Source organism: Planococcus citri, chromosome 1, assembly GCF_950023065.1.
Source record: "Planococcus citri chromosome 1, ihPlaCitr1.1, whole genome shotgun sequence".
NCBI classification, from domain to species: domain Eukaryota; kingdom Metazoa; phylum Arthropoda; class Insecta; order Hemiptera; family Pseudococcidae; genus Planococcus; species Planococcus citri.
Genome location: NC_088677.1, coordinates 76,525,108 through 76,549,087, shown reverse-complemented (window position 1 = coordinate 76,549,087; position 23,980 = coordinate 76,525,108). Strand labels below are relative to the sequence as shown.

Sequence of the window (23,980 nt, the reverse complement as noted above, 5' to 3'; positions counted from 1 at the left end):
CCATATTTTTTTCAGAAAAATCCTATGCATAGAATTTGAGAAAAGGACTTTTGAATTTGAGGAGGGTCTGGCACTAAATAGAAGATATACGCGAGAATGAATTTTGACCACTGTGCTCTGTTCTACGTGCCAAGGGGGTCCTACCATATTTTTTTCAGAAAAATCCTATGCATAGAATTTGAGTAAATGACCTTTGAATTTGAGGAGGGTCTGGCTCTGAGTAGAAGATATACGCGAGAATGAATTTTGACCACTGTGCTCTGTTCTACGTGCCAAGGGGGTCCTACCATATTTTTTTCAGAAAAATCCTATGCATAGAATTTGAGTAAATGACCTTTGAATTTGAGGAGGGTCTGGCTCTGAGTAGAAGATATACGCGAGAATGAATTTTGACCACTGTGCTCTGTTCTACGTGCCAAGGGGGTCCTACCATATTTTTTTCAGAAAAATCCTATGCATAGAATTTGAGAAAAGGACTTTTGAATTTGAGGAGGGTCTGGCACTAAATAGAAGATATACGCGAGAATGAATTTTTGACCACCGTGCTGTGTTCTACTAATCAAGGGGGTCCCACCATATTTTTTTCAGAAAAATCCCATGCATAGAATTTGAGTAAATGACCTTTGAATTTGAGGAGGGTCTGGAACTAAATAGAAGATATACGCGAGAATGAATTTTGACCACTGTGCTCTGTTCTACTACTCAAGGGGGTCTCACCATGAAAATTTCAGAAAAATCCTATGCATAGAATTTGAGTAAATGACCTCTGAATTTGAGGAGGGTCTGGAACTAAATAGAAGATATACGCGAGAATGAATTTTGACCACTGTGCTCTGTTCTACGTGCCAAGGGGGTCCTACCATATTTTTTTCAGAAAAATCCTATGCATAGAATTTGAGTAAATGACCTTTGAATTTGAGGAGGGTCTGGAACTAAATAGAAGATATACGCGAGAATGAATTTTGACAACTGTGCTCTGTTCTACGTGCCAAGGGGGTCCTACCATATTTTTTTCAGAAAAATCCTATGCATAGAATTTGAGTAAATGACCTTTGAATTTGAGGAGGGTCTGGCTCTGAGTAGAAGATATACGCGAGAATGAATTTAGACCACTGTGCTGTGTTCTACGTGCCAAGGGGGTCTCACCATATTTTTTTCAGAAAAATCCCATGCATAGAATTTGAGTAAATGACCTTTGAATTTGAGGAGCGTCTGGCTCTGAGTAGAAGATATACGCGAGAATGAATTTTGACCACTTTGCTCTGTTCTACGTGCCAAGGGGGTCTCACCATATTTTTTTCAGAAAAATCCCATGCATAGAATTTGAGTAAATGACCTCTGAATTTGAGGAGGGTCTGGCACTAAATAGAAGATATACGCGAGAATGAATTTTGACCACTGTGCTGTGTTCTACATGCCAAGGGGGTCTCACCATATTTTTTTCAGAAAAATCCCATGCATAGAATTTGAGTAAATGACCTGTGAATTTGAGGAGGGTCTGGAACTAAATAGAAGATATACGCGAGAATGAATTTTGACCACTGTGCTGTATTCTACGTGCCAAGGGGGTCTCACCATATTTTTTTCAGAAAAATCCCATGCATAGAATTTGAGTAAATGACCTTTGAATTTGAGGAGGGTCTGGCTCTGAGTAGAAGATATACGCGAGAATGAATTTTGACCACTGTGCTGGGTTCTACGTGCCAAGGGGGTCTCACCATATTTTTTTCAGAAAAATCCCATGCATAGAATTTTAGTAAATGACCTTTGAATTTGAGGAGGGTCTGGCTCTGAGTAGAAGATATACGCGAGAATGAATTTTGACCACCGTGCTCTGTTCTACGTGCCAAGGGGGTCCTACCATATTTTTTTCAGAAAAATCCTATGCATAGAATTTGAGAAAAGGACTTTTGAATTTGAGGAGGGTCTGGAACTAAATAGAAGATATACGCGAGAATGAATTTTGACCACTGTGCTCTGTTCTACGTGCCAAGGGGGTCCTACCATATTTTTTTCAGAAAAATCCTATGCATAGAATTTGAGTAAATGACCTTTGAATTTGAGGAGGGTCTGGCTCTGAGTAGAAGATATACGCGAGAATGAATTTTGACCACTGTGCTCTGTTCTACGTGCCAAGGGGGTCCTACCATATTTTTTTCAGAAAAATCCTATGCATAGAATTTGAGAAAAGGACTTTTGAATTTGAGGAGGGTCTGGCACTAAATAGAAGATATACGCGAGAATGAATTTTGACCACCGTGCTGTGTTCTACTAATCAAGGGGGTCCCACCATATTTTTTTCAGAAAAATCCCATGCATAGAATTTGAGTAAATGACCTTTGAATTTGAGGAGGGTCTGGAACTAAATAGAAGATATACGCGAGAATGAATTTTGACCACTGTGCTCTGTTCTACTACTCAAGGGGGTCTCACCATGAAAATTTCAGAAAAATCCTATGCATAGAATTTGAGTAAATGACCTTTGAATTTGAGGAGGGTCTGGAACTAAATAGAAGATATACGCGAGAATGAATTTTGACAACTGTGCTGTGTTCTACGTGCCAAGGGGAACCTACCATATTTTTTTCAGAAAAATCCCATGCATAGAATTTGAGTAAATGACCTTTGAATTTGAGGAGGGTCTGGCTCTGAGTAGAAGATATACGCGAGAATGAATTTAGACCACTGTGCTGTGTTCTACGTGCCAAGGGGGTCTCACCATATTTTTTTCAGAAAAATCCCATGCATAGAATTTGAGTAAATGACCTTTGAATTTGAGGAGCGTCTGGCTCTGAGTAGAAGATATACGCGAGAATGAATTTTACTATCGATTACTAGTACAGGGCCCAGTGGTCAAACATCTGTCTCACGCATAACTTCAGAAATTTTCATGGTGAGACCCCCTAGAGTAGTAGAACACAGCACAGTGGTCAAAATTCATTCTCGCGTATATCTTCTATTTAGTGCCAGACCCTCCTCAAATTCAAAGGTCATTTACTCAAATTCTATGCATAGGATTTTTCTAAAATTTTCATGGTGAGACCCCCTTGAGTAGTAGAACAGAGCACAGTGGTCAAAATTCATTCTCGCGTATATCTTCTATTTAGTTCCAGACCCTCCTCAAATTCAAAGGTCATTTACTCAAATTCTATGCATAGGATTTTTCTGAAAAAAATATGGTAGGACCCCCTTGGCACGTAGAACAGAGCACAGTGGTCAAAATTCATTCTCGCGTATATCTTCTATTTAGTTCCAGACCCTCCTCTAATTCACAGGTCATTTACTCAAATTCTATGCATGGGATTTTTCTGAAAAAAATATGGTGAGACCCCCTTGGCATGTAGAACACAGCACAGTGGTCAAAATTCATTCTCGCGTATATCTTCTATTTAGTGCCAGACCCTCCTCAAATTCAGAGGTCATTTACTCAAATTCTATGCATGGGATTTTTCTGAAAAAAATATGGTGAGACCCCCTTGGCACGTAGAACACAGCACAGTGGTCAAAATTCATTCTCGCGTATATCTTCTATTTAGTGCCAGACCCTCCTCAAATTCAGAGGTCATTTACTCAAATTCTATGCATGGGATTTTTCTGAAAAAAATATGGTGAGACCCCCTTGGCACGTAGAACACAGCACAGTGGTCAAAATTCATTCTCGCGTATATCTTCTATTTAGTTCCAGACCCTCCTCAAATTCAAAGGTCATTTACTCAAATTCTATGCATAGGATTTTTCTGAAATTTTCATGGTGAGACCCCCTTGAGTAGTAGAACAGAGCACAGTGGTCAAAATTCATCCTCGCGTATATCTTCTATTTAGTTCCAGACCCTCCTCAAATTCAAAGGTCATTTACTCAAATTGTATGCATGGGATTTTTCTGAAAAAAATATGGTGAGACCCCCTTGGCACGTAGAACACAGCACAGTGGTCAAAATTCATTCTCGCGTATATCTTCTATTTAGTGCCAGACCCTCCTCAAATTCAAAGGTCATTTACTCAAATTCTATGCATAGGATTTTTCTGAAATTTTCATGGTGAGACCCCCTTGAGTAGTAGAACAGAGCACAGTGGTCTAAATTCATTCTCGCGTATATCTTCTATTTAGTTCCAGACCCTCCTCAAATTCAAAGGTCATTTACTCAAATTCTATGCGTAGGATTTTTCTAAAATTTTCACGGTGAGACCCCCTTGAGTAGTAGAACAGAGCACAGTGGTCAAAATTCATTCTCGCGTATATCTTCTACTCAGAGCCAGACGCTCCTCAAATTCAAAGGTCATTTACTCAAATTCTATGCATGGGATTTTTCTGAAAAAAATATGGTGAGACCCCCTTGGCACGTAGAACACAGCACAGTGGTCTAAATTCATTCTCGCGTATATCTTCTATTTAGTTCCAGACCCTCCTCAAATTCACAGGTCATTTACTCAAATTCTATGCATGGGATTTTTCTGAAAAAAATATGGTGAGACCCCCTTGGCACGTAGAACACAGCACAGTGGTCAAAATTCATTCTCGCGTATATCTTCTATTTAGTGCCAGACCCTCCTCAAATTCAGAGGTCATTTACTCAAATTCTATGCATAGGATTTTTCTGAAAATTTCATGGTGAGACCCCCTTGAGTAGTAGAACAGAGCACAGTGGTCAAAATTCATTCTCGCGTATATCTTCTATTTAGTTCCAGACCCTCCTCAAATTCAAAGGTCATTTACTCAAATTCTATGCATAGGATTTTTCTGAAATTTTCATGGTGAGACCCCCTTGAGTAGTAGAACAGAGCACGGTGGTCTAAATTCATTCTCGCGTATATCTTCTATTTAGTTCCAGACCCTCCTCAAATTCAAAGGTCATTTACTCAAATTCTATGCATGGGATTTTTCTGAAAAAAATATGGTGGGACCCCCTTGGCACGTAGAACAGAGCACAGTGGTCAAAATTCATTCTCGCGTATATCTTCTATTTAGTGCCAGACCCTCCTCAAATTCAGAGGTCATTTACTCAAATTCTATGCATAGGATTTTTCTGAAAATTTCATGGTGAGACCCCCTTGAGTAGTAGAACAGAGCACAGTGGTCAAAATTCATTCTCGCGTATATCTTCTATTTAGTTCCAGACCCTCCTCAAATTCAAAGGTCATTTACTCAAATTCTATGCATAGGATTTTTCTGAAATTTTCATGGTGAGACCCCCTTGAGTAGTAGAACAGAGCACGGTGGTCTAAATTCATTCTCGCGTATATCTTCTATTTAGTTCCAGACCCTCCTCAAATTCAAAGGTCATTTACTCAAATTCTATGCATGGGATTTTTCTGAAAAAAATATGGTGGGACCCCCTTGGCACGTAGAACAGAGCACAGTGGTCAAAATTCATTCTCGCGTATATCTTCTACTCAGAGCCAGACCCTCCTCAAATTCAAAGGTCATTTACTCAAATTCTATGCATGGGATTTTTCTGAAAAAAATATGGTAGGTTCCCCTTGGCACGTAGAACACAGCACAGTTGTCAAAATTCATTCTCGCGTATATCTTCTATTTAGTTCCAGACCCTCCTCAAATTCAGAGGTCATTTACTCAAATTCTATGCATAGGATTTTTCTGAAAATTTCATGGTGAGACCCCCTTGAGTAGTAGAACAGAGCACAGTGGTCAAAATTCATTCTCGCGTATATCTTCTATTTAGTTCCAGACCCTCCTCAAATTCAAAGGTCATTTACTCAAATTCTATGCATAGGATTTTTCTGAAATTTTCATGGTGAGACCCCCTTGAGTAGTAGAACAGAGCACGGTGGTCTAAATTCATTCTCGCGTATATCTTCTATTTAGTTCCAGACCCTCCTCAAATTCAAAGGTCATTTACTCAAATTCTATGCATGGGATTTTTCTGAAAAAAATATGGTGGGACCCCCTTGGCACGTAGAACAGAGCACAGTGGGCAAAATTCATTCTCGCGTATATCTTCTACTCAGAGCCAGACCCTCCTCAAATTCAAAGGTCATTTACTCAAATTCTATGCATGGGATTTTTCTGAAAAAAATATGGTAGGTTCCCCTTGGCACGTAGAACACAGCACAGTTGTCAAAATTCATTCTCGCGTATATCTTCTATTTAGTTCCAGACCCTCCTCAAATTCAAAGGTCATTTACTCAAATTCTATGCATAGGATTTTTCTGAAAAAAATATGGTAGGACCCCCTTGGCACGTAGAACAGAGCACAGTGGTCAAAATTCATTCTCGCGTATATCTTCTACTCAGAGCCAGACCCTCCTCAAATTCAAAGGTCATTTACTCAAATTCTATGCATAGGATTTTTCTGAAAAAAATATGGTAGGACCCCCTTGGCACGTAGAACAGAGCACAGTGGTCAAAATTCATTCTCGCGTATATCTTCTACTCAGAGCCAGACCCTCCTCAAATTCAAAGGTCATTTACTCAAATTCTATGCATAGGATTTTTCTGAAATTTTCACGGTGAGACCCCCTTGAGTAGTAGAACAGAGCACAGTGGTCAAAATTCATTCTCGCGTATATCTTCTATTTAGTGCCAGACCCTCCTCAAATTCAAAGGCCATTTACTCAAATTCTATGCATAGGATTTTTCTGAAATTTTCATGGTGAGACCCCCTTGAGTAGTAGAACAGAGCACAGTGGTCTAAATTCTTTCTCGCGTATATCTTCTATTTAGTCCCAGACCCTCCTCAAATTCAAAGGTCATTTACTCAAATTCTATGCATGGGATTTTTCTGAAAAAAATATGGTGGGACCCCCTTGGCACGTAGAACACAGCACAGAGGTCAAAATTCATTCTCGCGTATACCTTCTATTTAGTGCCAGACCCCCCTCAAATTCTATGCAAGTAATTATTTTGAAAAATAATGGTGGGATCATCTCTAGTAGTAGAGTAGAGCACAGTGGTCATATTTCATTCTCGCGTATCTCTTCTGTGTACTTTCAGCTGGACCCTACTCAAATTCAAAGGTCAATTACACAAATTCTATGCAAGGAATTATTTTGAAAATTTTATGGGGGGCCCCCCTCAGACTGGCAGGGTACAACACAATACTCAATATTCAGTCTCACGCACATCTTATTTGTTGTTCTGGACCCCACTCAAATACAAATTGTCACCTTGCACATTAAATGGAAAATGTATTTCAAATTTCAGTTTAGCACCCTTGAAATTGTACATGGCGGTGTACATGACAAATTTGGCTCATAAAGTAATGTTGTGTTGGGGGGGGGGGGGGGTGTTCTTGGTCACAACCTCTTGCAGCTGAAGAAAGGATGTCGTATCTGAATTCAGAGCCTTTGAAAACCTACCACGCGAGGTACATGTCAAATTTGCTTCATAAATTGATTTTGTGCTGGGGGGAGGCACTTTTTCAAACATAAAAAGAATTTCTAATTCGAATTCAGAGCCCTCGAAAATGTATATGGTGATGTACGTGTTAAATTTGGGCCATAACATGATGGACCTCTTGGGGGGGCTGGGATGATCATAACATAACCCGCTCCAATCGTAAAACTGATGTCAAATCCGAATCCAGCGCCTTCGGAAATGTACATGTCGATATGCATGTCACTTTTGATCCATAAAGTGATGTTGGGCCTCTGGGGGGGGGATCACAACCGCCTCTAATCGTAAAACTGATGTCAAATTCGAATTCAGCGCCCTCGGAAATGTATATTGTGATGTACGTGTTAAATTTGGGCTATAAAGTGATGTTGGGCCCCCCGGGAGGGGGGGGTCAAAACTGCTTCGAATCGTAAAAATAATGTCAAATTCTAATTCAGCGCCTTCGGAAATGTACATGCCGATATGCATGTCACTTTTGAGCAATAAAGTTATGTTGGGCCTCGGGGGGGGGGCACAACTGCCTCGAATCGTAAAAATAATGTCAAATTCGAATTCAGCGCCCCCGAAAATGTATATGGTGATGTACGTGTTGAATTTGGCTCATAAAGTGATGTTGGGCCTCTGGAGGGGAGAGGGGGGTACAACTGCCTCGAACCGTAAAAATAATGTCAAATTCGAATTCAGCGCCCCCGAAAATGTATATGGTGATGTACGTGTTGAATTTGGCTCATAAAGTGATGTTGGGCCTCTGGAGGGGAGAGGGGGGTACAACTGCCTCAAATCGTAAAAATAATGTCAAATTCTAATTCAGCGCCATCGGAAATGTATATGGTGATGTACGTGTCAAATTTGGGTCATAAAGTGATATTGGCCCTCGGGGGGGAGGGGGGCACAACTACTTCGAATCGTAAAAATAATGTCAAATTCTAATTCAGCGCCTTCGGAAATGTACATGCCGATATGCTTGTCACTTTTGAGCAATAAAGTCATGTTGGGCCTCGGGGGGGGGGGCACAACTGCCTCGAATCGTAAAAATAATGTCAAATTCGAATTCAGCGCCCTCGGAAATGTATATGGTGATGTACGTGTCAAATTTGGGTCATAAAGTAATGTTGGGCCTCTGGAGGGGAGAGGGGGGTACAACTGCCTCAAATCGTAAAAATAATGTCAAATTCTAATTCAGCGCCTTCGGAAATGTATATGGTGATGTACGTGTCAAATTTAGGTCATAAAGTGATATTGGCCCTCGGGGGGGGGGGCACAACTACTTCGAATCGTAAAAATAATGTCAAATTCGAATTAAGCGCCCCCAAAAATGTATATGGTGAAGTACGTGTTAAATTTGGGTCATAAAGTGATGTTGGGCCTCTGGAGGGGAGAGGGGGGTACAACTGCCTCAAATCGTAAAAATAATGTCAAATTCTAATTCAGCGCCCCCGAAAATGTATATGGTGATGTACGTGTTAAATTTGGCTCATAAAGTGATGTTGGGCCTCTGGAGGGGAGAGGGGGGTACAACTGCCTCGAACCGTAAAAATAATGTCAAATTCGAATTCAGCGCCCTCGAAAATGTATATGGTGATGTAGGTGTTAAATTTGGGCTATAAAGTGATGTTGGGCCTCTGAGGGGGGGGGGGGTACAACTGCCTCGAACCGTAAAAATAATGTCAAATTCGAATTCAGCGCCCTCGAAAACCTACTACAGGATGTACATGTCCATTACACACTGTATAAAAATATTGGTTGCTCGGTTTTGCTTCTGTGTGTGAATTATCGTTTAGTGCTGAGATCTTAGTGCCAGCACTAGTTCTAACTTCTCCCACGTAGTACTTCAATAAAGTTTTTTTGTTTAAAAATATTTTTTTTTTCAAATTTTTAAAAAAAATCTAGAGAGCTTGAAACTTAGAATTTTGAAAAATGAGGTGAGGAGGTGTGATTATTTTATAATAATTTTTTGCAAAATTCGATTGGTTGAAAAGATGTTTTCTGCGTGTTACAAGTATTTATGGCTAACACTTCTCATTCTCTTCCTCTCTGCTCGCATCTTCAGGTAAGTACCTAATTTCTTTTTGGCAACATTTTTTTGACATAAGTATCTACTTATTAATTCAAAAATCGACTCAGAGTAAACTGAACTCGGCGGCTCCAAGGCTCTACAACACTAAGAATGACGAAATATTCGATAATGTCGAAAAAGTTGCCTACTTACAAGGCGCAAAAATTACTCGAAACGTGGCTTTTTTCAACCATTGAAGAAAAAAATCGTTCTGTCGAATAAGTTGCCTACTCTCAAGGCGCGAAAATTACTCGAAACGTGGCTTTTTTCAACCATTTAAGAAAAAAATATCATCGTGTCAAATAAGTTGCCTACTCTGAAGGCAAAACAATATACAAAACGTGAGGTTTTTCAACACAAATTTTATTTTTTTTAATTTAAAGCGGATTTTCTGCGGAAAATTGGCACCCCTGCCTGAAAACAATTGTAAATTATTGGAGAATTTGCCCCAGGGCTTTAAAATGAAGAAAAACGTGAAAATATTTTGTATACGTCAAAAAGGTTGGCTATATTCAAGGCGCAAAAGTTATTCGAAACGTGGGGATTTTTGACTAATTTTTCAATAAAAAAACCTATCAATAGTTGATACGAGCTTAATTCGAGGTAATTTTTGGTTCAATTTGTGGTGAATTATATCCACCCCCTCCCTGCTTCTCCCTCAATTTTTTCGGTGATCTACTTGGGAGGGCAAATGTGAAAAAAATCGACAGTGTCAAAAAAGTTGCCTACTTTCAAGGCAAATAATTCATTCTAAACCTGGGGGTTTTCAATTGATTGGATTTTGTAAATTTAAAGCAGTTTTTAAAGCGGGAAATTGGCACTCCTGGCTGTGAACAATTGAAAATGGAATTCAAACTCATCGGTCTCCATTTACCCCTCGTACGTTTTTTTTTACGGTCGTAGAAGGCTTTAAAATGAAGATAAATGCGAATATATTTGAAAGTGTCGAAGGAGTTGCCTACTCACAACTCACAAGGCATGGAAATTATTCGAAACGTGGACGTTTTCAACGAATTTATTGACGTAGAGTTATTTTTTTCAATCCGGTAAGTATGCCATTGATTTTTTTTTTACTTACTAATTAAAAACCTGATAATCGATTTCGATACATCACTTATCTGTGTTGATCGAATTTTAAATTCTCCCTTCTACATACAAGCCTTCGACCCCTCTCCGATCGAAAAATGAATGTTATGTAGAATTGAAATCTACGAAATCGAAAACCTAACAACTGATATATCGCATACCTTCATAGATCAAATTGAAGGGCGGTTTTCCAAAAAGCGATAAGTCAAAAATTATGATTTCGAGATAAATGATGTTTATAGTGCCCATTCCAAGGCGCGATGCACTTGGAGTATGCCACCTATCCTGCATGTTGTATTGGATCTACCTCAACACATACGTGTTGGTTTCGTGGTGTAACTCAAGTTTGCAGCGCTTCTGCGGCAGAAAAAGTAAACTGACTTATCGCCTTTTGGAAAAACGATTTTTCACGTTTTCATTTATATGATAGAACCAGTGTTGCAAATCGATGTAAGTCAACTCTAATTCACAATACAAAAGTATATGACCAAAAAAATTGATTACCTACAAAAAATTTTACGTGTATTTTAAACAAAAATTAAGTACCTATCACAACACTATAAATTGAAAAAAAAAGAGTTTTGATTTTTAAAAAATCTTACCACTATTTCGGCAATGAATTTATGAAAAAAAAATTTTTGGTTGAAAAAAAAATGTTTAACCTCCATTTTGGCGATAAAATTGACAAAAATTAGGTATTTATCTACAGCACTATCATTTAAAAAAAATTTATCTGCATTTTGGCAAAAAATAAAAACGAAAATTAAGTACATATTACAGTACTATCTATTGAAAAAACCATATTCGCAGCTCTATTTTGGCTATAAAAGTAACAAAAACGAAGTAATAATGACTTATTGCGTTTTGGAAAAACGATTGCAATCCGCAACTTGAAGAAAAGCTGGATTGTGTGTAGATAAATAGGTATTTTGGGTAGGTTAGGCATTAAATAGGTGAGATACGACCTATAGAACACAATGGCGTGAAAAACTCAATTTTCAAAAAAATTGACTTATCCACTTTTGGAAAACCGCCCTTCAATTCAAATTTAAAATCCTCCTCTCTAAAAGCCTCACCACCTTTTCCCCTCCTATTGAAAAATGGATTTCAAAATCGAAATCTACGACCGAAATCAAAAATCTCAAATTCCCCCTTCCCTACAAAATAAAAAATTCCTTGAAAAAATAGGTACTAGATAAATACCAGGGTGTCTACCAAAATTTAATTCTCAAAAATAGCGACTTTTCGCGACTTTTAGCGACTTTTTTTCGCGACTTTTAGCGACTTTTTTTCAGTTAAAAGTACCCCCCCAAAAAAAAAATTCCAACGTAAAAATGTTTTTTTCAACAGTTCCCACACCCAATTTTTCAACAAAAAAAATGGGATTTTTCAATAGTTCCCATGTAACATGAAAAAAAATTCATGAAGAACCTTTTTTCGCGACTTTTTTTCAGTACCCCCCCCCCCCCATTTTCTAACGAAAAAAATTGGGTTCCAATAAAATTTGCACTTATTGGGTGGTGGGAGGGGGGAGGTTTGGACAACTTTCAATAGTTTCCATGTGACATAAATAGTCATCCAAATTTTCGAGCTTTTCTTTTTCCTTTTCCATCTACTTAACTTTCTTCAGTTCTAAAATTTCAATTTCTTCGATTGTTCTTTTTCTAGTCATTTCAACCATTAATTTTTCTTTTTGTTTAAGCGAGAAGTTCATTCTTTCACTTCAAAACTTTGAAAGTTGAATGATATTTTTTCAGAAATTTCGATGTGTAAAAAGAAAAGAAAACAAGCCCGAGCGAAGCGAGGGCAAAAGCTTTTGAAAATTTGACTTTTGAAAAGTAAAAAAACACGTTTTTCTTCCATCACGGGCCCTTTCTTTATTGTCGGACCCTCCAGAATGAGCGAGTCCTAGGTAAACTCTCCTCTTTCCCCCCTCTCGACGGTCCTGCTCCTCCAGCAATCTAACAATAATGTCCAAAATATTACAATAGGTAAATATTTCTAAAAATACACCTACATGGCCCGTACGAACCGAGCCAACTGAGGGCAAAAGCACTGGTAACACGAAAATTCACAATTCTCCAGAAGTGAAAAAATATCATTTTTAATGTGAGAAGTCAATTTTTCTATCATCAAGACTCAACGTTTGGCTAAAGAAAACGAAATAATATGCCCGAGCGAAGCGAGGGCGAAAGCTTTTGAAATTTTGAATTTTTATGATTATTTAAAATGCTAATTTGGCAGTAGCATTAACATTGAATAATAATACGAAAAGTTTTTAAAATTTGAAGTTTGGACAATTTATAGCGACTTTTTGGTATTTTTGGCGAAAATCGCGACCTTTTAGCGACTTTAGCGCCCTATTTTCAAAATCGCGACTTTTCGCGACTTTTAACGCTATAGCGACCTGGTAGACACCCTGAATACGAAACCTGGAACAAGGGTATCTTAACGGATTTTTTTTTGAAAAAATCACTACTTTTTTTACTACCTTTTTTCGACCAAATTTTCAGAATGCTATCCACTCGACCCCTCTCCCCCCTCCCACACACAAAAAAATTAACAAAGTCAAATTTTTCACAGGAAAATTTTTAAAAAAATGAAACTGGAAGAAAATTTGTAATTTCAATCAAAATTGTTGAAAAAAACAATACAAACGAGCTTATTACACTCGTTAAAAGACAAGGTGTCTTAACAAAATTTCAAAATAAAAAATCAGGACTTTGGCAGGACATTTTTTAAACACTAGAGATTTTATTTAAAAAAAAGTAGCGAGGGGAGGCAAAATTTCACATTAGAATTTTTCGCTTTTCCAATTACATATCTTCAACATCCCACGATTTTTTTCAAGCAAGCGGATGACAAAAAATAAATATAATTTTATCGTTTCAATTTTTGATTTTATTTTCACCTTAAACGTTCTTCCTCATGTAATGAAATTGGGTGAATAAAAAACTTTTTTTTAACAAACCAAATTTTTAATTTCATAATATGTAAAAAACGATGATTTTCAGTGTGATGAGTTGGTTAATTATAGAAATTTTATTAATTTGCTTCAAAATTTTGAAATTCAAATGATTTTTAAAAAAAAATTCGAAATCGAAAAAAAAGCAAACGAGCCCGAGCGAAGCGAGGGCAGAAGCTTTAAAAAATTCATGTTTCGAAAAGTGAAAAAAATTCTCATTTTTCTGATTCAAACGTTGAACATTTTTTGAATTTGAACAATATAGTTGTTTATGAATTATGAGGAGAAAGAGCAAATAGCCTTAGCCCGAGCGAAGCGAGGGCAAAAGCTCTCAAAAATGTGTAATTTAAGCTCTAAAAAAGTCGACAAAGGAGCTCTTTTCTACAGAACAAAGATCGAAAAAAAGGAACGAATTTGAATTTTCTCATTTTGTCACTACCTTTTTAACAAAATTCACAACTTTTTCACTACTTTCACTACCTGTTAGATACCCTGATTTTGAAGCAGTGTCTCTATCCAGCACAATTCTTCCTGGATTGTGTCTATTTACAGCACAATGCTCATTTCGTCAGGAAGTTGTGTTGTTTGGGTTGCGTAGCTATATTTTCAAGGCAGATTATTTTGCCGAATTTTTTGATTTTTTCTTACTACTGTAATTCAAGTTGCCTATAGAATGTTTACGAAGGAGCACTCCTCATCAATATTAAAAATTGACACGTTATTACACATCGAGTATTTCTGAAGAAGTTTTGATTTTTTGAAGATTATTTTCGCATTTTTTAAAAATAGATATGTTGTTATTTCAATTAAATTACGTATAGTGTAATATGAAAAGATTCACGATTTTTGGCCATATTTGGTTTTTTCATCACTCATTTTTTCCAAACTACCAAAGAAGTGTATTTGCATAAGTTCTTACAAGTGAAAAATCATCCCATTATCAATAAAATTGACCTCTTTTTATAGTACTCCATATCGGATAATTTGAAGATTTTTGGATAGAGTTCGTCGTAGTTCCGATGATGAAAATTATTGTCAGTAATTTTTCTTACCAAATTAAATTATTATTTTCAGAGTTGGGAATTTCGACATTGAATTTTTTTTCCAAAAATTTCATCCATATTATACCTAAAATAATAATTATAAAGATTTACCTGAATAATACTTACGATTCGGCATCCACTTCTTCACTCAATTCGGTGCAGGTTCAAGTATGAAGAGTTCTTGTATTGTCATTTTAGATCGATATGATCTAAAGATTCCAGTTCAAATAACGCATACTTAGGTATTCGCAAAACATGAATTTTCAATTAAGAAATTACCAAAATTTTCATCCAATGTTTGGCCAATTTTTCTCAGAGTATCCTCACTCCATCCTTTTTTTTTTTTTTTAGCCGAAAAAACATCAATATTGGGAGAATTTTGAATTTCATATCGTTCCAGTCTTCTGGCGATTTCAATTTTGATTTGTCAATTTCGATTTCGATGATTTCTAATTAGCGATGAAAATATACATACAAAATTGTATCAAAAAATTGGCCCAAAACGTATATTCATAAATTCATGTTCAACTGCTTCAAAAATAAACACGCACGAATTAATATTGAAATATTTAATTATTTTAAAAAAGTACATACAAATACTCCATTCGGAAAAAACAATTATCACTCACAAAAGTACAATTTCAGTCTAATATTAAATTGCATAAAAACAGTCAATATTCAGTCGAATAACAAATGCATACGTACCTACTCTCAATTCATAATTATTATAGATACAAACGTGTGGCTAAACTTCGATGAAAAAATAATTATTAGATGTAAATTTTACTCGTATCTATTAATTTACAACAAGTACATATGATTAGTAAATGAAGAATTGTGAAATTGTATAGCAAAGGAGAAGGGCATTGGAGAAAAGTCCTATCGAATACTTTCCAGTAGATATACTGTCGTATTCTACCATCCAATATTTTTGAATATTACCTCAAGAGTAAAACTTACTGTCAAATTTCTGACACAAATTTTTCTTGAAATTCAAATCCCACTAAAAAAAATGGAATCCCCGAGGAAATTATATCAACTTTTCTATTTGGAAGTTATAATTAATGATTAGTGCTTTTAATTTATGTTCATTACTAATTGAGTGTTTCAAAGGAATATACGTAATAACTTGAAGGAGGAAGACTATTTAAAAACAGCAACACTCGTCACGAATTTCCTCTGGTAAGTTCTTTTTTTTTTACTCTCCTGCGCGATGTTATATTTTTATTGATTTCATTTCTCATGCGATTTTCAACAATTTTTGTCTAATTTTACCATTTTTTTTTTTCATTTAGTTTTCGCTAAGTTTTACCAATTGTGATGTTTTTATTTTATGTTTTCATTTCACGGAAACAGCGTTTAAATCTATGAAAATTGTCCATGAAATTTCGGCAAACTCAGAGACACTTGACAAAAATTGCAAAACAACATACCGGAAATGTCTCTAACTTGGCTTTTACCAAGTTTTATCAATATAAATGGATCTCTTTAAGATAAATAGAGTAATCTGTTTATGAAAAATCAATCCCCTATATAGGTACATTCATTATTGATTATTCTTTTCCAATTCACAAAAATTTGAAAAATTCTTTCAAACGCAGCTGATCACATTTTAAAATCAGGTGAAATGCAAAATTTAAGAGATCATTTTATATGTACATATGTATTTCCAGTTTTAATGGCTGTTCTTGATAAATCATTATAAGTATAAATACTTTGTTTTCATCAATAATTCAACACTACAAGGACATGAATATTACATTCAAGAGTACGAAACTCACTGTCAAATTTCTGACTTACAAATTTTTCTTGAAATTCGAATCACACTAAAAAAAAAATGGAAATCCTCGTTGAAATTAATTATCAACTCTCTAACATCTGATGCATCAATAGCAACTTACCATGATGCTTAGAAGATGTCTCTAAGTCCTTTTTTTTTTTTTTTTTCTAGTTCTAGATGGGCAGAAAACTCAGGAGAGCTGGTGTGATAAAGCAGTCATACTCAGTTTTTCTGGAAACTCAAGACTGCATTCGTAATGAGAGCAGGCACATTGTGTAAGACTCTTTCAAAACCTTTTTACATGAATTTCCTCTAGTAAGTTCTTTTTTTTTACTGTTTTGTGAGATGTAATGTAATACTTATTATTAGGTATTGATTTCATTCGTCATTTCAACATTTTTCATGCAATTTTCAACAAGTTTTTTTCTGATTTTATCTTCTTTTTTTTTAGTTTTTGTCAAGTTACATCAATTTTAAAATACGTTTTTTTCATGTTTTCAACTGCATATTGACAGGAGTATTTTACCTGTTTAAAAAATTAAACCTCATGAACGGATTACTACCTTCAATATTATATGTTGCATATTGACAGGAGTATTTTACCTGTTTGAAAAATTAAACCTCATGAACGGATTACTACCTTCAATATTATATGTTGCATATTGACTGGAGTATTTCACCTGTTTAAAAAATTAAACCTCATGAACGGATTACTACCTTCAATATTATATGTTGCATATTGACAGGAGTATTTCACCTGTTTGAAAAATTAAACCTCATGAACGGATTACTACCTTCAATATTATATGTTGCATATTGACAGGAGTATTTCACCTGTTTGAAAAATTAAACCTCATGAACGGATTACTACCTTCAATATTATATGTTGCATATTGATAGGAGTATTTCACCTGTTTGAAAAATTAAACCTCATGAACGGATTACTACCTTCAATATTATATGTTGCATATTGACAGGAGTATTTTACCTATTTGAAAACAACATTTAAATCAATGAAAATTGTCCATCAAAAAGCAATGGATTTTCAGTAAAATTTGAAATACCAAACAAAAGTAGCAAAAAAACATGCCTGAAATGTCTTCATGCACCCTCCCCATGGAAGTAGGGTAACACTGTCCTGACTCTTGAAAAGGACAATAACTGGAAGTCCCTGACCTTGTGTAACTGCATAAGCAAACTATACTAGACTCTGCTGGCTGACAGGATCTCAGTATGGACCCAGGACAAGGGACACTTTTTGTGGGAGCAGAAAGGGTTCATGCCCTACAAGGGTTGTCATGAGCACAAAACAAAAACGATTACATTTGCCAAAAGTGCAATTTTCTTTATGTTTTTACTGAATGATTTAGTTTTAGATTTAGGATTGTAGTTCTTAATTTTTACACAGCGCCTCTGAGAACGGCTTCTTCACAATTTATCAAGTGTGTGGATAAGTAATATCACTCTACAAGAAATACGCTTATTTCATCTGCTAAAAGGAAGTGTATTAGCAACAACATGTTGGTTTGTTTTCTAAAATATTAATTATCCTTATTTTTGATTATAAAATTTAGACTTTTGAATAATTTTAATGAATGTTATTAATTATTCATTTCATTAGGTAAATTTTAGATATGTTTTCACACACCCAATAGAAGACTCTTTCCACACAAACCAAAAGATGTGTGAATTTGCAAAACTTTATTTGTCCCTGCTTGTGGAGAATAAACTTCACAGGTATAAATAGAATAGACAAAATTTTTTTTACAATGGACCCACAGATGGGTTTAGTTGATGAAGCAGGTGAATTACAGTGATAATGAAAAAATGAAGGAAACAAGAGGGAAAAGTAAACTGCCTGTGGCTGAAAAGATGGGCAATCTTGTTCGCTCTATCTCAGGGATAACAAGTTAACAAATATCAGCAGTACTACACCCACAGCTGCCAACACTTCTACCCTACCAGCAGGAACAATAAACAGTATAGTTACACTAGTTGTACACAAGTGAGGCTTAATTAAAGCATAAATAAGTAGATACAATAAGAGTTCTGGTAACATGTGAGTAGGTTTCCGACTGAATGCCTATTCATAGTCGTCGTTGTTCGGTGCACAAAAATTTTATTGATACTCAAATAAGCCAAAAAGTTAGAAATATTTATGGTTATAAATATAATAAAGTACAAATATGTGAGAAATGTAGATTTTTAGAAATGCATACGCATTATGAATCATACTCATTAAAAGAAAAATGCCTGTACACCATTTTATCATGTGGGTTTCAAAAATATAAATAAGTAAAAAAATGAAAAAAATTATGTACTCATTGTTATGGTCCAGAGGTCCATCCTCACAGTATGGTGGGAATTTACTTCTTTAAATTCAGTTATTGGTCATTGGAAAGTTTATTTAGGTGATGATGAAGATTAGGTTTTTTTAAATAAATAATTACCTATTTTTGGTCATTGTGTCCATACAAGATGAACGATTCTGAAACTTTACCTAGTATATTTGAGTTAAAATTTGAGGATGAAGAAATTGAAATAGATAAGTTCATAAAATGCTCTAAAAAAGAAGTACATGTTGATACAAAAAAATGGGGATACTTCAGCTTACCACCTGTTGAAAAATCCATTACAAAAAGAAGAACAGGTCTTGTTTGCTCTTTCACAGGGATAATGAGTTAACAAATGTCACAGGAACAATAAACAGTATAGTTACACCAGTTGTACACAAGTGAGGCTTAATTAAAGCATAAATAAGTGGATATAATAAGAGTTCTGGTAACATGTGTCTTATTAGCTCTTTCACAGGGATAACGAGTTAACAAATATCAGCAGTGCAACACTCATCACAAATTTCTGTGGTAAGTTTTTTTTCAACTTTTCTATGAGATCTCATACTCATCATTATGTATGTAGGTATTGATTTCATCCATTTTAATTCTAACATTTTTCATGCAATTTTTAACAAAGTTTGTCTAGATTCATCTTTTTTTTTTTTAGTACCTATTTGTCAAGTTTTATCAATTTTAACATGTTTTTTTTCATGTTTTCATTACTTAAAAACAACATTTAAATCAATGAAAATTGTCCATCAAAAGCAATGGATTTTCAGTAAAATTTAAAAGAATTAACAAACGTAGCAAAAAAACATGCAAGAAATGTCTGTAAGTAGGTACCCTCCCTGTGGAAGTCTGGTAACACTGTCCTGATTCTTGAAAAGGGCAATAAAGAGAGATCAATAACTGGAAGTCACTGATCTAGTGCAACTGCATAGGCAAACTACGTACACTAGACTCTGCTGACTGACAGAATCTCAATATTCTAGACACAATCCTAGAGTTAGGCGAACCCATCAAACAGCCTCTAGACGTGATCATCTAGATGTGATCAGAGCGTCGCGTTGTGGGAACAGAAAGGGTTCATGCCCTTTGTGCTCATCAACAAAAATGATTACTTTTGACAAAAGTGCAATTTTCTTTATGTTTTTACTAAAAAATTTAGTTTTAGATTTAAGATTGTAGTAAGCTCCAAGCGTGTCGCTTTTATGAGAACTGAACACATGGCCAGATGATATATATGATCGTAATCAACTTTGATTTAATGCAGAACCAGCCACTGCCCAAAACGGAGATCAGTGAGGCATACTACGCTTGTCAGCTATGGTATTATACTTTTGGAATCATAATCCATACTTCAAAGAAACAGTTGAACATGTCCACAGTATATTTTTACAGGTTAGATAAATTTAATTAAATTTGACCATTTTCAATATCAGCTTATTTACATCATACTTTTCTGTCTACATATAGGTGGCTTGAAACCAAATATTCTAGAGGATCTAACAAGATCATTTCCTGCCTGCTTGATTTTTTGAATAGTGTTAATATCAAACCTTTACTGAAGAATGATAATATAAAATGTATCCGATTCTTCAGCGATTCCTGTTCCGGACAAAATAAAAATTGTAGTGCTACTTGGATAGGGCATTCATTCGCTAAAATGCAATGCGGGGGAGAAAATGGCGAAAAATGTGTTTTGGGCAGGGGTGCTAACCTTAATTATTTTAATTTCGATTACGGTTTCACTCCAATTTTTCCTTGAAATTTTTCAGTTTTCAGTTTGGTTTTGGTTTTGAAATTCAAAATTTCGGGTTTCGGTTTCGGTTTTGATCTCATTTATAAAAATTTTGGTTTCAGTTTTGGTTTTCGGTTTTTTTCGGTTTTACATAATTTTTTTTTTCAAACATCTTCAATTCAAAATTTCTCAATCTCAGGAAACAAAGTATATTAATTTCATATTAATTCTAAAAAAGTATATATTTTTCAAGAACAATAATTTGTATAATTTTTTTAATAGGTACATAAATTTGTAAACAAAAGTCAAAAAAAGTGAAAAAATCCCCCCAAAAAAATTGAAAAACCTGAAAAAACCCAAACTGAAAACCGAAAAAAACCAAAATAAATTATATCGGTTTAGGTTTTGGTTTCACTCACTCTGCTTCATTTTTATTGTTATGGTTTTTTACAGTTTTTAAAAAACCTATGAAATTTCGGTTTTTGTTTTCAGTTAGGGTTTGAAAATGGCTAAAATTAGGTTCTTGTTTGGGTTTCGGTTAGCACCCCTGCAATTGGATCATCCCTGAAAAATGAAGAAAAAAGGAAAAAACCGAAACCAAAACCGTTTCCTTTGAAATAAAACCCTTTAAGCAAAACCGGAACGAGAGAGATAATATTTTAAAAAACCTATCCGGTTTTCAAGCCCTGACAACAGATCACCCGAACTCGCGAACGATCAAAAAAATTGCATTTTTCACACGAAAAATTGTATGCGTTCTTACGGAGTTTCTATGCTAAGTAGGATAGTCTCGCAAGAAAATGGCTGACCAGCATACCCCCTGTTATAGTGCCCTAATCACAGGGCATCACTAGTGACACGGTGACATCCGATGGAAAATTCTTTGGCCAGGTGGACATTCGACAAATCTACAACATTTATTTAGCGATCCTAGCGGTATTTGTATGAAATAATGAAAATTCGAATAGAACCGGGATAATTTTCGGATCTAGGTACTCGTTGAACTCTGCTTGTTGATAATTTATTGAAAAATCACATCACATCGACATCGCACATCCAGTCCTACGTCCACGTCCCCTGTAACGTAATTAAAGTGTAAAATCAAAAAAAATAATTTAGTACCCTGAGTAGTGATAGTCAGAATGGCAGAAAACTCAAATATTAGAGGATCTGAATACACATTCATATACAGTATTATTGAAGATTTTTTCAAAATGTTTGAAAACAGTGAAAACACCAATTGCTTTATTTAGTGAAATCAACTACAAACATCTCACAGCATGTTTATCTCTTGAGATTGATAGATGTTATAACAAAAATCAATTCCCTTTGAAATGGGTAAGGTATGATCACAGTAGATCAGTTATCAATATGTATTATTGGTGGTGAGTTATTTCCCCAGCTGTCCCCAAATTCAATAATTTTGAAAGCCTGGAAAATGACTATTGGAAAACAATTAGCCAGGTTACTGCTGTTGCCTCTTTATATGAGGCTGACGTAAATGTTTAAAAGCACATGTTGCTTTATTTATTGAAACTGTGTAATACTTCCCAATTTCATATACTTACCTATGTACTTTGCAACTTCACTTGAAAAATGAATCATTAGCCATTTGAGTATTTGTAAGAAACAGTTTAATTTTACGAGTGTGACATTGAGTGTCCACAGTTATAAAACTGTCAAGTGGGGATCAGTCAATCCCTTTGATTTTTGTGTTATCAATCACTGAAGCACACTGGAGAAATCACATTGATTGATTTGATTGATAGTGAATTAGTGATTCGATTTGGTGGTGACATTTTAAAAAATATTAATAATTAATTATTTAAAATGGTGAAGGAAAAGTGGAATTTTCAGAAGATTACCCAATTTTTGTCATGTTTCAAAAAATTTCCTTTAATGTATAATATGAAGGATCCTAATTATAAGGTATCAACAAAACGAGCTGTAGCCTTTGAAGGGCTGATCATGGAGCTCAGAAACAATGACACGTTTTTGAACATTACCACCTCGGATGAAATTAAAACAAAGCTAAGAAGTATTAGGAATACTTATCAGCAAGAGTTGAATAAACTTAAGTCCTCAAAAACAACAGGGGCTGCTATGTCATTTTTTGTCCCAAGTTCAGCTACTTTTTCAGATATTGAGTAAGTATGTAAGGTTTGAATTTTTAAAAAAATGATCATTTTAAATTTTAAATTTTAAAATTTTGTTTTCTTTTATAAAGAAAATGAACTGGCATGATGATTAAAGAAATCGAATTTCTGCTTTAAAAAAACAGAACTATTTGTTTGCGTTTATTGTATGCAGCTAATTCTGATCTTTGCATAGTACAAACCATCGACCTAAAATACTTTGGATCCGACCATTTGATGATGGAATGAAAAATTTGGTGTATTGGGAATATGCCCAAAGACCATCAAAATTCAATTAAACTTGTTATCTCATATCTGAATTATCATCGCAATAACTAATAGATACATTTTCAATTTTTGCATATTGGTGGCGAGGGCCAGACAATGTAAGTGATTGTGTGTATTACTCATATTATGCTGCATTGGTTTTTCAGAATATCAGTCTTGGTTCTCTGTTCGGCCCTAACCAGTCACGTGCGATAAATGATAATTTAAAAGGGTTACGACATTTTCTGAACCAATTTTGGGCCCAAGGATCTTTAAAAATGGTCAAAAAACATTTTCGTTGAAATATGTGGTATTTCTCAAAAAATGTTGACCCATTTTGATAAGTCGCATGACACAAATTTTGTAAATCTTAAAAATAATCGTGATATTAATGACCCAACTTTGACTTCAAAATATTTGAAAAACGCTCAAAAGACATTTTTGTTGGAATATTTAAATATTGTTACGGATTTTCGGATAATGGCATAGATGTGCCTGATGAGTATCAAACCACACATGAGGTCAAGAATGACCTGGAAGATGGTGCTAAAGCTTATAAAAAAGCCAGAAACCACTTTAATAAGAATAAGGAAATGAATAAGGAAACTATTCACCAAAATCGTTTCATTACAGCTTTTACAGGTGGACCAGATGCTGAAGCTGATAATGTGATTTATGATGTCTTTTCAACTCTTAACAATATCAATACCATGAACAAAAATGGAAAGGAGATATCATAAAATGCAAGATGTCTGGTATTGAAGCAGCGCATCATTATGTTAGCAGCAGATCAGGATGGTACTGAAGTGCATATTGTGGCTGATGGTTCCGGTGCTCATATTGTTATAGCCTACTCTTAATTACTCTTAATTACTCTTAATTTACCTACATATTTGTTGTATACCTACCTACTCGTATTATAGCCAATTCGCCTATGTCTATTAAGTATTAATCACCTATATTTTAATTACCTATGGAAACTGTTGTTTATCTATCATCCTGATTCTTAAGAACTATGTTTACATCTCAATTGTCACCTTATTCTATTTTTCTTATATATAAATACAGCCAAAAAACAATGATAGATTAGTTCCAATTTTTGTACTCCTATGAATTCAATATATTATTGTTTTTATCTTGTGTTCTCTTTTCCTTCGCAACCATAACATTTTTGGCGCAGTTGGTAGGACTGTGTCCCTTGTTCGTGTGGTTCGTAC

General features: G+C 35.2%; 1 protein-coding gene across 3 annotated transcripts in view; it reads right to left on the bottom strand.

The window, feature by feature from the left end:
- Window positions 1-15,058: 15,058 nt before the first annotated feature.
- The window catches only part of fu (STKc_STK36 domain-containing protein fused), a 46,500-nt gene continuing 37,578 nt past the window's right edge, over window positions 15,059-23,980 (bottom strand). For 2 of the 3 annotated variants that reach the window (XM_065347054.1, XM_065347063.1), the window contains one exon: window positions 15,059-23,980. This exon is cut by the window's right edge. The gene's annotated coding sequence lies outside the window, so the exon portion shown is untranslated. The other variant, XM_065347072.1, reaches the window with a different exon arrangement.